This window comes from Pezoporus wallicus, unplaced genomic scaffold, assembly GCF_028554395.1.
Source record: "Pezoporus wallicus isolate ANWC-B61680 ecotype Strahan unplaced genomic scaffold, APGP_CSIRO_Pwel_v1 contig_8714, whole genome shotgun sequence".
In the NCBI taxonomy this organism is placed as follows: domain Eukaryota; kingdom Metazoa; phylum Chordata; class Aves; order Psittaciformes; family Psittacidae; genus Pezoporus; species Pezoporus wallicus.
Window position 1 is genome coordinate 1,582,035 of NW_026635695.1, and position 14,179 is coordinate 1,596,213.

Consider the following 14,179-nt stretch of genomic DNA (forward strand, 5'->3'; position numbering starts at 1 on the left):
CTTAGTACAACTTCAGCCCAGAGCTGTGAACTGGTTTTTTCCTGCAGTGCACATAGAAGGACTAAAGCAATGCTTCGTTAGCAGTGGGGAGGAAGGGGTTGCATCTCCCAGCCCACTGTGGTGGTACACAGCAAAGCAACCAGCCTCTCACTGGGGGACAAGTATTTGCTTTCTCTACTTAGAGTGTGTGTAGTCATTGTCTAATAATATGAGCATTTCACCATCCCTCTGCAAATAAGGCTGAGGCTGCTGCCTGATTGGTATATCATCTCACTTTCTCTCGGCATTGATTTTCTTGCTCTCCTTATTTGCTTCATAAAAAGAGAGGCAAGGAGCTCGCTCCCTCTTCTTCCCTCCCTCCCTCCCTCTCTCTCTCTCTCTCCCCCTCCTGTGAGAAGCTTTTGGGAGCCTTTATTTTTAGTATGAGACAAACCTTGCTTTATTCCAGGAGACGCAAGTTGGATTATAAACCCTTTTGTAAATGTGTATGGTGATATTTGCTCCGGTAAGTTATATGCATCTCTATTTATGTGTGTAACTGTACTGTCTGGGGGAGAAGGGGGGTTTTACAGGAGTCGTGAAGCCCACTAAATTGGTTTTAGGTTTGGTTTCTTTGTACTCTCATGCTGAGCCCAACTGTTCCATGTTATTTAGATCTACTGGAATATTTTCAGTTTGTATTTTGCTTTGGCAAAGGGGGGTGCCTGCTTTGAAAACTTGTTTTGCACTTCATTTTATAGCAGAAACCTGGAGAGTGAGGATTAAAGGGAGAAGGAATGATGATTTATCCTATTCCTTTTGGCATTTTAGATCAGATGCCTAAAATAATGCAGTAATATTTGATATAAGAAAACAATCAGTAAGAGCTATTTAATATTGATCAAGCTCAAGTATGAATATCTGACTGCATATTACCTTAGAAAGATCAATCTATAGACTAGCAGGTTGGCAGCAAGCTACTCCTCACCAAAATGTATTAGTGAAATAAAGAAAATCTTTAAAGTAATTAAGAAAATAGGTTGCATTTCAGAGTGTAACATCATTAATACAGGTCAATAGACTGTTGCTCTGACTCTGTGCTGCCTGCCTCTGCTTTGAGCAGCTCAGCAGCCTCATTCCTCAGCACTCTCGGCTAACTTGGAGACCTCCTTTTTACCTGTAAATAACAGTGAGGGACAGTTATTTCTCTCTCCCTGTCAGAGCTCTGCTGTGCTTTCCAGGCAGAACAAGACAGTGATTGTAACAGCATGGCTGAGGAAAACAAGATGTATGGCTGCGATATTTTGATTTTACATAATAAATACTTGAATTCGCAGCGTTATATTGGTTAATTTATTGGCACTTCTATTCTCTCATACTTGAAACATATCCATGGGCGCTGATGGCTGTGGTGTTTCAGAAGTCTTTATAAACTCCAGCTGTAGCACAAGCTGGAGCTGCTGTGAGCTTGAGTATATACCTGCTCAGAAAATTAACATGTTAGACCAGAATAACCTGCCTACTCTCCTGGTAAGAGGCTATGTTAATAGGTATATGGAGTATATACTTTAATAAGAGATTAGAAGACTGTAACTGGGTTTATTAAACCCAACGGAGAAGGTAAGGATGTCATGTCTGGCACTTCAAGCTAAACTCTTCCAGAGAGAAATTTCAGATTGGCAATAATTGCTTAGTCATTTTAAGCTGCTTTTGGACCAGTTTAATTGTTCCTGTTTTTCCAGGGTGGAATAGTTGCACTTGCCTTCTCACCTGCCTGAAAAGCAGCTAATGGGGATATTCTGTGGGGCTCCTGAGCTCTGCAGAGTGTTGCACGGGCGAGAACATGAAAATGTGATAACCAGGCACTACATTGAGTGGCTTTTGGGGTTTTGCTGTTTCATAAGGACCATGTCTATTTATACCAGCTGTGTAATTTGAATGTATGTGCTCAGCACAGTGTTACAAATCATGGTATGTGAAATGTGTTATATACCACAGTGTTAGAGAACAAGGTACGTAACAGTAATTGCCTTTCACAATCATTTAGCGACTTGGGTGTGGAGGGCATGGGTGTCTGAGATGTGCACATCTCACACACTTTCTAAGCATAATCCTGCTTGCCTGAGGATAGCATGAAGCATTCCCAGCTTTGCTGAGCCTTGCTATCTGGCTCACATAGCAGCAGGACGATGTCAAAGAGCACATTTGGGTGATCCTAGAGGGGAAGGGGCTGGGCAGCATGACCTGAGGAGCATGATTCCTGCTTCCCACACCACAGAACTAAAGGCCTGGGGTTTTGTGCCACGTAACTCATCATAGCAGGGGTGCCAGACTGCCCTGAAGACCGGGCTGTGGTTTATTAAGGAAGCCAGTTGAGCTCATCGCAATAGCTTTGAAGCAGGAAGAGAGGCCAGGGATGGTCGGTTTGACTGCAGGCAGGGGGAGGTCTCACCTCTGTCGAGGAGGACAGGTTGCCAGCAGCCAAGGGATTGTGAGGCACAAAGTGAATACTATGGTTAAGTCCATTACTACAAAACTTTCCCTTGGCAGAGAAGTTTGTGGCTGAGGAGGAATGATCCCTTCAGTCCTACAGGCCATATCTGTAGGATACAGCTGAGACAAACTCAGGGGAACAGGAGAGCTTCCTCTGCTCCTCATATTGTACATACAAAAGTTGTCAGTGTTCATGGTTTTCCATCTGTTGCCTTTTGCTCATGCTAGCATGTGTGACATTCCTTCATCTCCAGCGATTTGGTGGTAGCAGATCTGGGGGCAGCTTCTCCTGAGTCCTGTACCCCCAACCACCACTCACCCCTCAGACACTGGAGAAGCCTCCATCACCTATCCAGAAGCGTGACATCTTCTCTCCAAGATAACCTCAGACTGATGTGCAAACCAGGACTTGGTGCAGCTCCAGGGACAGACTGACAGCATTGGCAAGCTCCAGGGCTGAAAACAGGATATTTGTGCCAGTAGGACTGAGGAGTCAGTCTAGCAGGTGCATCAGGGTTTGAAAGGAGTGAGTTTGAAGCATTATTTTAGGGGTGCCTGGATCCTCTAAGACCTGTCTCCTTGGCTGCTCCTCCAGCAGATCAAGCAGTTCCTAGAGAAATTCCTTAAACTATTAAAACATTGATTTCTTAAATATCTGCCTCCTCCTGAATGCCAGATCCTCCTTTTTTTAGCCAAGTCCTTGGAAGAATTAATGAGTTCTTTCCTCACCTCTGTTAAACCTGCTCACATCAATAGGCACTGTACAGGGGGAGAGGTGTTTGTGTTGATATTGGGTAGCAGCTGCCTGTCACTACTGGTGATGGCAGGTGGTGTTTTATTCTTCATGTCACTCTTGATTAGAAGTTCCTGTATAATTATATGACCATTTCTTTCACGGAGTATTTCCCCATACATAGGATGGCAGATGGCAACTTGACCTAGAGTCTAGTCCTTTCTGATTTTGCTTTTGGGCTCTTTTTCCGTCTGAGTACAAGTCGTTTTAAATAGTAGGGTGGTACACCCTTGTGAATACAACACGTTTGTTTGTGGTGGGCTGAGGGCTCAGCACAGCTAATTTGAGAAGAGCTGGGGCCCCTGTATCTCTGCCTGAGCTCTGCCTGTGTGGGTACCACTGTGCAATGCAGGCATGAGGGGAGTGGTGGATTCGGGACACATCCCAGTTCAGCACATCCCTGCTCCTTCATTCAGAGCTGGTGTGGGCAGCCTGATGGAAGATGAAGAGATGAAGCTGTTGCCTGCCAGCACAGCACATGTGTTTCAATATGTGGGATATACAGAGAACACAGGCAGGCCCAAAGGAAAGATTTAGCTCCTCACCAGGGTGTGTGGTGGCATAGCACTAGCCCTGAAGAAGGTGCCCATCGGTGTGTCTGGTCATAGGCAAGGCTGGGTCCAGGGACACACATACTCCTGAAGGATCAGTGGGAGTAGAACTGTGGCGTGCTTGCTCAGTTTTCATTTAATTCAATGTTCAGTGCAGAAGGAGGGTCTGATCCTGCCTGTACAGAGCTTGTAAATCTGGTTGTTGCCTATTACCCAAAGGACTACTCAGAGGCCTTGAAGCTGCAGTGAAACTCCTCAGTAAGCAAGCTCTGGGCCGGGGACGTGATGATACTGTGAAACTCTTCAGCCTTGCACTCCCATCATGTACAGCCTTTTATTTTGGAGGAGAAAAAAAGAAAAGGAAAGAAAGGGAAATGTGAAGGATGTGCTCAGCCCTTCTGCAGAGCCAGGGGAATAGAGAGGTGATCAGCATGGGGTGCCGAATACCCAGTCCTGTGTGTTTCCTCCCCAAAGCACCAGGGCTGCCTGTCCATCCATGCAGAGCCAGGCTGTCTGGGTGCGAGGGCTCTGCTCCACCTGAGTGGCTGTGCAGAGCCTCATCTGTCACTAAACTTTCCCGGCATCGTGGCAAAGCAAATATGCTGCAGCAGGCTGTAAAGCTGTAAACATATGGGCACTAACAACAGATTAAGTGAGTGATTTAGTCTAAGGGGCTTGGTAGATTACCATAAAATGTATCTTAATTAGAAAAGCAATCAAACTTGCACAGAGTCAAGGAGGATGAAATGTCTCTGTTGGCACAGTGAGTGTTTTGTCCCTCGTGCCAGGGCCTGAGGATGGCAATGGATGCATCTCATGCCCACTTTGGGGGGTTTTCTCAGAATGAGACCAATGGTGAACTCAGACTCCTGTAACAGCATTAACAAACCAGGAATCGCTGAAGGTGAAAGAACGGAGCATTTGTACATTTTCCTTTAAAACCGTGTGCAATTACCCAAATATATATTTGAGCGTTTGCCATGTATAGCACATCTAGTCCCAGAAAAGGATTGGGGCTTCTAAGTGCTACCATAGCACAAATAATTTATAAGTCTATCTCCCTCACTGTGTCCTTATCTTCTTAGTGAGCATGGCCATAATTAGCTTTCACCTGATTGTGAATTTATAGCATGTTCAATTGCTTTTTTTCATTCTGCTTGTGTTGTCTTTGCTTCCTTAGTTTTATTGGCGCAAGTTTTATTCCACAGGCCTGAATCTACAGATAAAAAAGCCAGATAATCATCTCCAGCAGTGCAGATATAAAGGTTGCAACTGCTAAAACTATATTGATGCATTATTGGTTTTGTGCAAGCGCTTGGAAGGATTTGAAGTACATTGGGAAGTGGCACAGACGATGTGTAGTAGCTGCTTGCAGCTGAGAGAAAGGAAAGGACGAAGGAAATGGAGACATTCAGGCAAAGCTTTTGCCAAGGTTTTTTTGTTATCTTCTCTTGTGTTTAGAAGCAGGAACGGGTTGCAGATTTCAGGGAACCTCAATAAAAGGCTGTGAAAAGAAAAAGACATAGGCATGAGGTGTGAAATAACACAGTAAGGCAGAGGATGTAGAGAGAACAGGACAACTTAAGCTGTCCAGTTCAAGTGTGTCAACAGTGAGAGAGAGCAGGAATATGCTTTTATTTCAGTTTAAGGACACTGTTAGCAGCATGTTGATGCACAGGTGTTGCTTTTCATGGTGAAGTGTGGGGAAGGAGAGTGATGCCAGCTCTGGGGACATTCACAGAAAACGAGAGGCAGAAAATGGAGGTTTTACTTTAAAAACTGTTTCTTGCTCAAAATGTTCCCTGTGAATTCCCAGGGCTCAGCAAAGCAGAGGTTCATTTGTAGCCCATCATTTTAATTATTAGAAAAGAAATTATTTTTACCATGCAGGCTGATAGTTAGCCAGGAGCAAATTCTTCTTCCAGCCATTTGCACAGAGGTGGGTGCCGAGGTCAGAGCCAGCTCCAGTGGAATTTTCCATCTAAAACTGGTTTGAGATGAGAAAACAGGTCCTAAGTTTGGGTCCCAAATACCCAACAGAGCTCTGGTACAAAGGGCTCAAGCTGTACGCCATCATAAAAGGTGCCACGGTGAGTCTGGGTCTGGGACAAGGAGATATCTGTGATGGTCAGATTAACGAAGGACACCCTAGCAGGTCTCAGTGGCCAGGGATGGGAGGCTTTGTAGGCATAGTGCCTAGAAACCAGCGATGCTTTTCCAAAAGCAGAGCCTCTGTTCCCAGTGGTGCTGCTCATACATGACTGACATAAAATGGAAAAATTGGGCAGGCATCATCTGAAAGAGCGCTGCTGGGTGTGTAAGAAGGGATTGGAGGCCCCATTGCTGGCAGATTTGAAAGCACTCTGAAAACCTCACAGGAAAAAGCTGTTGCATCATAATATTAATCCCAAGGGCTTTGTGGATTCTTTCCCAAGTCATTTTCACCCATTTCCTTAAATCTGCTTGAGAAAGGAGACAGAGCTGAACGCAGGCATGTGCGAGTGTGGGGAGGTGGTAGATGACACCAAATAGCAACGCAGCAGCACGGGGAGCTGAGAGGAAGCTACTAATGGCCTCTGATGAACACAGACATGATAATAATGAGGTTAATGCCCTTTCATTCACCCATAAACATCTTAGAGAACTGTAATCCCTGCTAGTCAAAGGGCAATCAGTAGGTCATAAATAATACAGTGTGATTGAAGGACAGGAGCCTTTCTTGTACTAATAACATTCAGTTGGTGCTGACCCGGCAAGGGTTTTGTTGCGGTCCCCATGCTGTGGGGACCAAGCTGAAGGAGCATTTCCTAGTCAGAGGTGCGCTCCCACCTCTCACTTCTGTCATGTGCATCTGTCTTCAGAGCAGGAAAATGCTCCACTGGAGCCCCGGTCTGGCAGGTAGTGCTGGGAAAGGAGCTGAAGCTAATGGAAAAGAGAAAGATGCAACCTAGATAAGGCAGCAGTTACAGCAGCCATCAGATGATGCTGCCAGGGGCCTCGATCTGCCCAGGGGTACATGGTGGTGATACTGGGAGAAATGGGGATGGGAATGGGCTCCCCAGATGGGAGAAGTGCCATGTCCCAGCCAGATGGTGTGTTTATTGTGTACAACACCGCCTTTACAAGCTTGGTCTGCAGTCCCCTGCCATCCAATGCTATGGTGGTGTAGTCCTGGTTGGTTTTGAGCTCCTGAGGCTGTATCCACCATCAGGGGTTTAGCAACATTAAGTTCAGGGGCACCTTCCCTTCACAGAGTACTTCCCATGTGTGGATGTCACTCAGCCATAATGTAAATCTCTGCCCTTATTAGAGGGAGTAAATCCTACTTAGTAATAACTTGGCTCACGCTCTGTATTCATTTATGTTGTATTGTGGGCCATTTTAAACCCAGATGCTTTTAAACCCACCAAGCAAACAAGGAAATGAGCAGCCATCCAACCTTTTCTATTTTATAATTGAATGTTTACACTTGTTACATGGTAAATCCCATATAATCAGCCTGTAAAGCCTGCACAAAACCTGTGTTTTCAAGAGAGAGCAGGAACAGAATTGCATTACATTTATGCATGTTATGAATGTTTGCTGGGTTGCTGAACCGTACCCGTTAACAAAGCAAGAATTAGCATGACCTTTTAGAAAACCTCTCCTTTACCTGGCCATGGTTTTCCTTGGGTTTTTGTGATCACACGTGATTGATGCCAAAACAGCTCATGAAACAATACGGGCATGTGGGGGGACAGACAGCATAGGTGATAGGAAGGGGATACAGCCCGGGGGTGGCTGCTCTCTTTGGCTGGCAGTGATGCTCTGGACACTGTCTGAATGTGGATCCTGGTAGAGACCACCACAGTTGGGTTTTGCTATCAGTCTAGGGCTGGAAAAGTTTTCATGCCCCAAAATCAGTGCATGTCTCTGCTGAAGTGATGCATGTCACAACGTGAGCTATTCAGATATCATATGTACAAATCTAAACAAATCTGTCCAACTTGCGCCCCCACATCCTTAAAAGAAGACGATACAAATGAGGGGCTGTGGAGACTGCAGAGGAAGAGCTGTAACTTCCAGACTGCTCTACAGCTGGGGGAAAAAAGGGCTGCAGAGTGTAAATGCAGTGAAACTACCACTATGTGCTATGTCTTGAAGCAATGCACACCCAGTAAATAATACAGGTACTCCTAAATCTGTCTGCAACAAGTATTGGTGTATTTTGTTTCATGGAAGGCTCCATGCCAGTCTGTCAATGTCCATGTGCAGTAAGCAATTTATGTAATAAATAAAACAACCCCTATGGAAGAGCTTAACATCTCTGCCCCACTGGTGTAAGTAGCTTTGTTCTCTGACAGCATTTCATTTCAATGAGTCCAAGAAGAGGGTGGTTGAAATATGTCTTTATTTTCTGACTGTTAACTCTTACATGCATGCTGCCAACCTCAGCATTATGGCTGACCCATTAAATACTGGACAAAACACATCTCATCAGCTTGCATTACATTTTGAACTTAATAAATAGGAAAGGCATTATCCAGATTCTGTCTGGCCATCTGGAGGAACAATGTTCTGTAGCTCAATGAATGTCTATCTAATCCTCCCATATACAGTTGGGTTTTATTCTATTAAAATATAATGAGAAAAGACTACCATACCATTATGTGGTGGAGCTAAATGGGATTTTTAGAATAATCAATGAAAGATGAATAAAAAAGTTAAAGGTTTTCTTTAAAGAAAAAGAGACAAAATTGTCTCCTTGGGATTAAAGTATTGTAAAACTGAATTATTATAACATGATCTTTACTCATTAAAAATACCCCAGTTTCATTTCCATAAATCTTTCCATTAAGAATAAAATTGAGTTCTATTTGTTTTTTGGGGGGTTGTTTCCTTTTTATAATTTAAAAAATGCGAAGCATTAAACGGAATGCTGTGCTTTAAACAGAGGATGCTGCAAGTTCGTGCCTGCTGTGGGCTCAAGTCTTACCATCCAGCTGGTGGCATCGAGGGCTGCTCTCTGTGGCGTGCTCTAAAATGCCAAACAGAGGTTTGCTGCTGCAAATGCCCTGGTGAAGACCCCAGCCATGTGGGGAGCTTTTGAGGTTGGTCTCCTCCATTGGCTGGCTCCAGCATGGTGGCACCTAAAACCCTTTCCCAGCTGCCACCATGTCCTGGAGGTGCCCGTGGTCTGCAAGTGCTTCCTGGTGTGGGACAGTTATAGGATCCCAGACTGGTTTTTGTTGGAAGGGACACTGCCAGGGATGGGGCAGCCATAGCTTCTGCAGGCAACCTGTGCCAGCGCCTCACCACCTTTGTAGTGAAGACCTAGGCAAAAAAATCCATTTGAATGCTAAAGCCAAGGCACCACTGGAACTGATGTTTGGGCACATGTGGTTCTTCAAGCCCCAAATTCTGAGATGTTCTCTCATTCCTGAGTTTTCCCCTCCATGTAGACCAGATCTGGGCAAGGCACTGAATTGTCCTTTGCACTGCTGCAGTTTATTTGAGAGGGGGCACATTAAATACCAGCAATTAGTGAACAATTGCTTTAGGGTTTATTTCTCAGCAGGAGCAGAATATATTTCAGCTTTCTGCCTGTATAGCTGTTGGAGGAAAATGACTCCTGCTAGTCATTTCCTGACCCCCAGTACTGCATCAGCTGCGATGCTATCCACCTCCAATTCATCAACCAGTCAAGTCGATATAATTAGGAATCCTAAAGTCAATAATCTGATAATCTCCAGTGCACAAAGGCTCGTATGTAGGAGAAGTGATTCCAGGAAGTCTGCAGCTCAGATCCATGCAGGAAATATGCCAGATTTTAAAAAAGAAACAGGCAGAGACTTGGAGGAGAAAGTGCTTCCTAATCCTTCACTGATGACATATTTTGGGCTATCAGCTCTGCAGTAAATGCTTTCCCGTACAGCCATTTAGTGCCTTTGAACCTTCCCTTTACAGCCTTAATAATAATGTTCAATTACTGGTTCTGCTCTATAAATGAACGATCTCAGTTTAACGAGGCACTCAGCTGGGTGAGCAATTCTGACTGGGGGGGTGGGATGTCTCCAGGGTGGATGTTCTCCCTCTCACGTGCACTGTTGGCCATGGTGAGTGGCAGAAAGTGTAAAGCAATATAACGTTTGGCAAATGTTTCACAGTCTGTCTATTAAGGAGATCCAGAGAAAGGGAAGTCTTCCATCCAGAAATGATGCCAAAGAAATATGTCTTTTGTAAAACACTTGGAGTGTGTAAAATCACTAATAAAGAGTAAGTATTTCAAATATTTCAGGTTGCTTTTTGAAAGTGTCAGGGGTTCCCCTTGGCTTTCCAGTATTTGGGCAGGAGGGGGGGGACCAGGGGAGACCTCTCTGGGAAAACAACCAGTAGGTTCATTCCCATTTTCCTCCCTCAACCCCAAGGAGAAGTGCTGAAGACCAACCCATGTAATGAGCCATGTGTCCCTTGCACCTCTTTTTGAGCTCCAGGCAAGACAGACATGGTTTCTTTTTAATATCTTGCTATACTGAAGGAGTCACTGAAGAGCCCTCAGGCAGAGTAGGGATCTCCCCTTTGCACCAGGATGGATTTAGGATGCATTCCCAGGATGGCTCCATCTCATCTCCCAGCTAGATGCCAGAGGCTGCTGCACAGGGCAGACGTGCTTCCAGAAAAAGCAAGTGGCTTATATAAAAGTTTCATCAATTTTAAATGACAGTGTTATCTTCCTAACAGGATGTTTTAGCTGTAACATGTTCTACATAAGCCTTTTAACTCGCCTTGTCAGAAACCATTCTGCCTTCTTCTGGTGCACACAGCGAGCCTGTCGCTCAGCAGGCATTGAAGGGCATTGTCAGAAAGCCAAACACAGAGAAGCAATGGGAAATCATCCTACTTTTCCCATCCACAGTGGGGATGTGATGTCCAGGGTCACAGACTGAGGCTCTGCCAAGTGTCTAATGCACAGCTGGGATTTCAGCTCCCCCAGGGCATTGCACACCCCAAGCCCCCAGCCATCAGGGATGGCTGCCCTGGGAAATGAGAGTACCAGCCTTGAATGTGGACTCTAAGTAAATCACAGCTCCTGAGTACTGAATTAGAGGATCCATTGTCGTTGTGTTGAAGCCTAGCATCAGAAGAAGAAGGGCTTCTATTTGATCCCATAAATCAGCTGATGAACCTTTTCCTTCCATGTGCTGGTGTGAGAAGCATGTGCTCTGCTGGATATATTATCACTATTCTTCCTCAAAGTGCTGAGGAGCCAACTGATCTTTAAAACATGCTAATCTGATTTGATAGGGAAGGCTGTTTATTATTGCTCAGTACCATAATACAAATCCTGTTGGTTAAGTTAGAATATGGGATTTATCTAACTTCCTTACAGGAATATAGCAATAATGCTGGCCAAGGACGGAAGGTCATCACAATGACGTGAAGGTCATTACCATGACGTGTTAATCAGCATGCAGAAAGTCATTGCAAGCTTCAGAGATGTGCTGCCTTGTTAGAGAGGTGTCTGAAACCATGTGGAAGAAGGGTGATCATCCAGCCAGCCTGGACTGGACATAAAGGATGAACATTGCTCAGGATCCATGCTAGGGAACACAAATAATGTCCATTCCTCCTCCTCCCTTCCGTCTATGGTGTCTTCAGGTAACTGCTTCAAGAGCACATATCGAAAGAGCAGGACGCTTGCTTGGGGTGTTATGCCACATTGAATATGGATCATTGGTCCAGGGTGGGGACTGGCATTTTCCATTCCCCTGCAAGGTTCCAGTTGGCTGTGAAGGCACCAACCACCCTGTTGCATCGCAATTGCAAGGCTATACCTGCTGCTGCAGGAGGGATGGGATGCGCAGGGGATGGCTGGGCTTTGCAGGAGCAGCCTGGAACAGCACAGATTTATTGCCTCAAGTGCTCCATGTTTCTCCCAGCTGTTGCTCCAAGGAAGGCAGGCACAGCACTGGTCATCAGAGCTGAGTCTTGAGCTATGCGATAACCAGAGGTAACTCTGTGCTGGGGAGTTTTATCTAATATGAAGGGGGAAAGCAATATGCATGCACATTGCAGATGGGGCTAGCACTGCATATAGATTTATAGGCAGTAAATCGGAACACAGGGAAATGCTTTCCCTTTCTCCATAAACTTTTCAATTTCAGAGAGGCCAGATTCAATAAAATTATCTTGCAGATGGAGGTTTTATTGAATCTGGCCCATAAAGCTCCCATTATGGGGTTTACAACTGCCATTTACACAAATCCTTATATAATAAAATACAGTGGTGTTTACAGCATTCCTGCAACTGCCACAGAATTACAGTGTGCACAAAACCTGATGAGTAAATCTTGTTTTATTGCACTGGGTGCTCCACTGACAATGTAAAGCAGCAAAACCTGGGGGGGAGAAAAAGGTAAAATGCAGAGGTAGGAGGAAAAGGTTGCTTGGGTGGGAGGAGAATTATCCCTGCTGCTTGGCCAAGATACTCCAGGGAAATACCATTGATTAACAGCCATGTTCTCCTTCAATGCAATACACAAATATGCTTCCAAAAGGTGCTGCATGGCCTCAGCACTCGTTACTGGCAGCTGGGTGATCCCAGCTGTTAACAGCATTTGATGCAGCCACGGCAGAGAGCCAAGCTTGGGTTGGCTGAGGCTTTGCTAAAGTTTGGTATAAAAATCTGCAGCTGAGCTCTTTTTTGTTTCCCACCTGCCTTATGGGTGCTGCCTGGGTGCTTGTAGCAGAGTGTGCGCTGAGCAAGGATGGAAACTAGTGGGTAGTGGCTGGAAAGGAAGGAGAATGAAGGGTTAGCTGACTGAAAGCATCTGAAAAGCTTAAGAACTGAACATGGGGCTAACTGGTGAGTAAAGGCTGGAGCTCAATTGTGAGTGACTGAGATTCATGCTTGAGGCTGCTGTAAAGGTGCTCTTACCAGGGCAGAGGAAAAGCTAGGAACTCTGGAGATCTCTTCTGAGGAGGAAGAGCCTGGGCTGTGTTTTTGGGCATGGCACACATGCAATTGAAATGCATCTCCTTTAATTAAGTAATGAAAATCAGCATGTCTTTCCTCTGCTTGTTCTCATGCTGAGCACTGATGGCTTTTCCTTTATGGTAGGTCTGTCTCACACCACAAGTTTTCTGTTCCCTCCTCCTGCATCACGGCATTAATCTTTGTGCCTCCCTATGTATCTGCAAAGCACTTGCATTTGCAACTCCATTAATTAGGCCAGAAAACAGGTCAGCACTAATCTCTCCTGTTCTCCTTAATATGCTGTTTTCTGACACCACCTCACAAATTAAATTGAGATGATTAATACTGGTTTTCAGTGCTGTGCTGCATGTAAGAACAAAAACTTGTGTTTACAGAGGAAGTATCCCATTTAGGATGAAGGAACACTATTTAATTTATAGTAGAAACATTTGTTTCATGGCATTTATTTCAGAAATCAATTCACAGTAAAATTCAGCTTTCCTTTTTCCCCCAGCTAGCTCAGCATGAAGAATTGATTGAAAATTTTTATCACCTTCTCTTGGCACCAAAATACTTTTGCAAATCCATCCTGGGTGATATGCCCCAGTCACATTAGAAGTGAGTAGCAGGGTGGACACTTGCATTATTCTTCTGTTATTCTCTGTGCTCTACCTTGCAAATTACTTTCTCATTGGGGTGGCTCTCCCTGCCCCAGTGCCCAGAACTGTGACCTAGCAGTTTCTAGGGAAAAGATGTCCATACGAAGTACATGGAGGCTGCCAAAACCTCTGGCTTTGCTCCTGCTGTGAAATGGGAGAGCTGAGATTAACAGTCTGTTTCACAGAGGCTGGGCAGCAAAGATAGGTCTGTTTATTTACTGTGTTTCTGTATTGCTTTTACTGAATCATTCAGCCCTTTATTTTGTGATTACATCCTTTTGCTGGATAATTTTTCCTTGCCCAAGAACGTGTTTTCTTTCCCAGGTGTGCATACTGTTTCTTCTGGGTTACTGTGACTGGTATCAGGTGTTTACTTGTCATTTCCCATATCTGCCCCACTGTAGATCTCAGAGTAACTCTGATAAAGCTGATGGAGTCGCTTCAGAACTACAGTACAATGAACAAAATCTAATCTGTTCTTCAATTTTAACAACAACTGCGTAAATGAACTGTCTTCACTTCTGCTCATGGTCTTTCAAGGAAGCCTGAGTTGGTGATGTTTAAAGACACTTATGCCTGCTTCCACTTCCACTTTATATATGGACCCTTGATATAAATACAAATGCTGATGCGTCTCTGGCCTGCACACTCCCTCCTTCACCTTCTTCTCCTGAAAGATTAAGAGTCATCAAAAGCAGCCAAGCTTTTTGTTCCTGTCTGGTTTTCCTGAGCTTATCCTAAATCTTGA

General features: G+C 44.8%; 1 protein-coding gene across 1 annotated transcript in view; it reads left to right on the top strand.

Moving 5' to 3' along the window:
• Positions 1-14,179, top strand: part of SYNPR (synaptoporin) — a 108,260-nt gene that overhangs the window by 63,786 nt on the left and 30,295 nt on the right. The window lies entirely within an intron of this gene.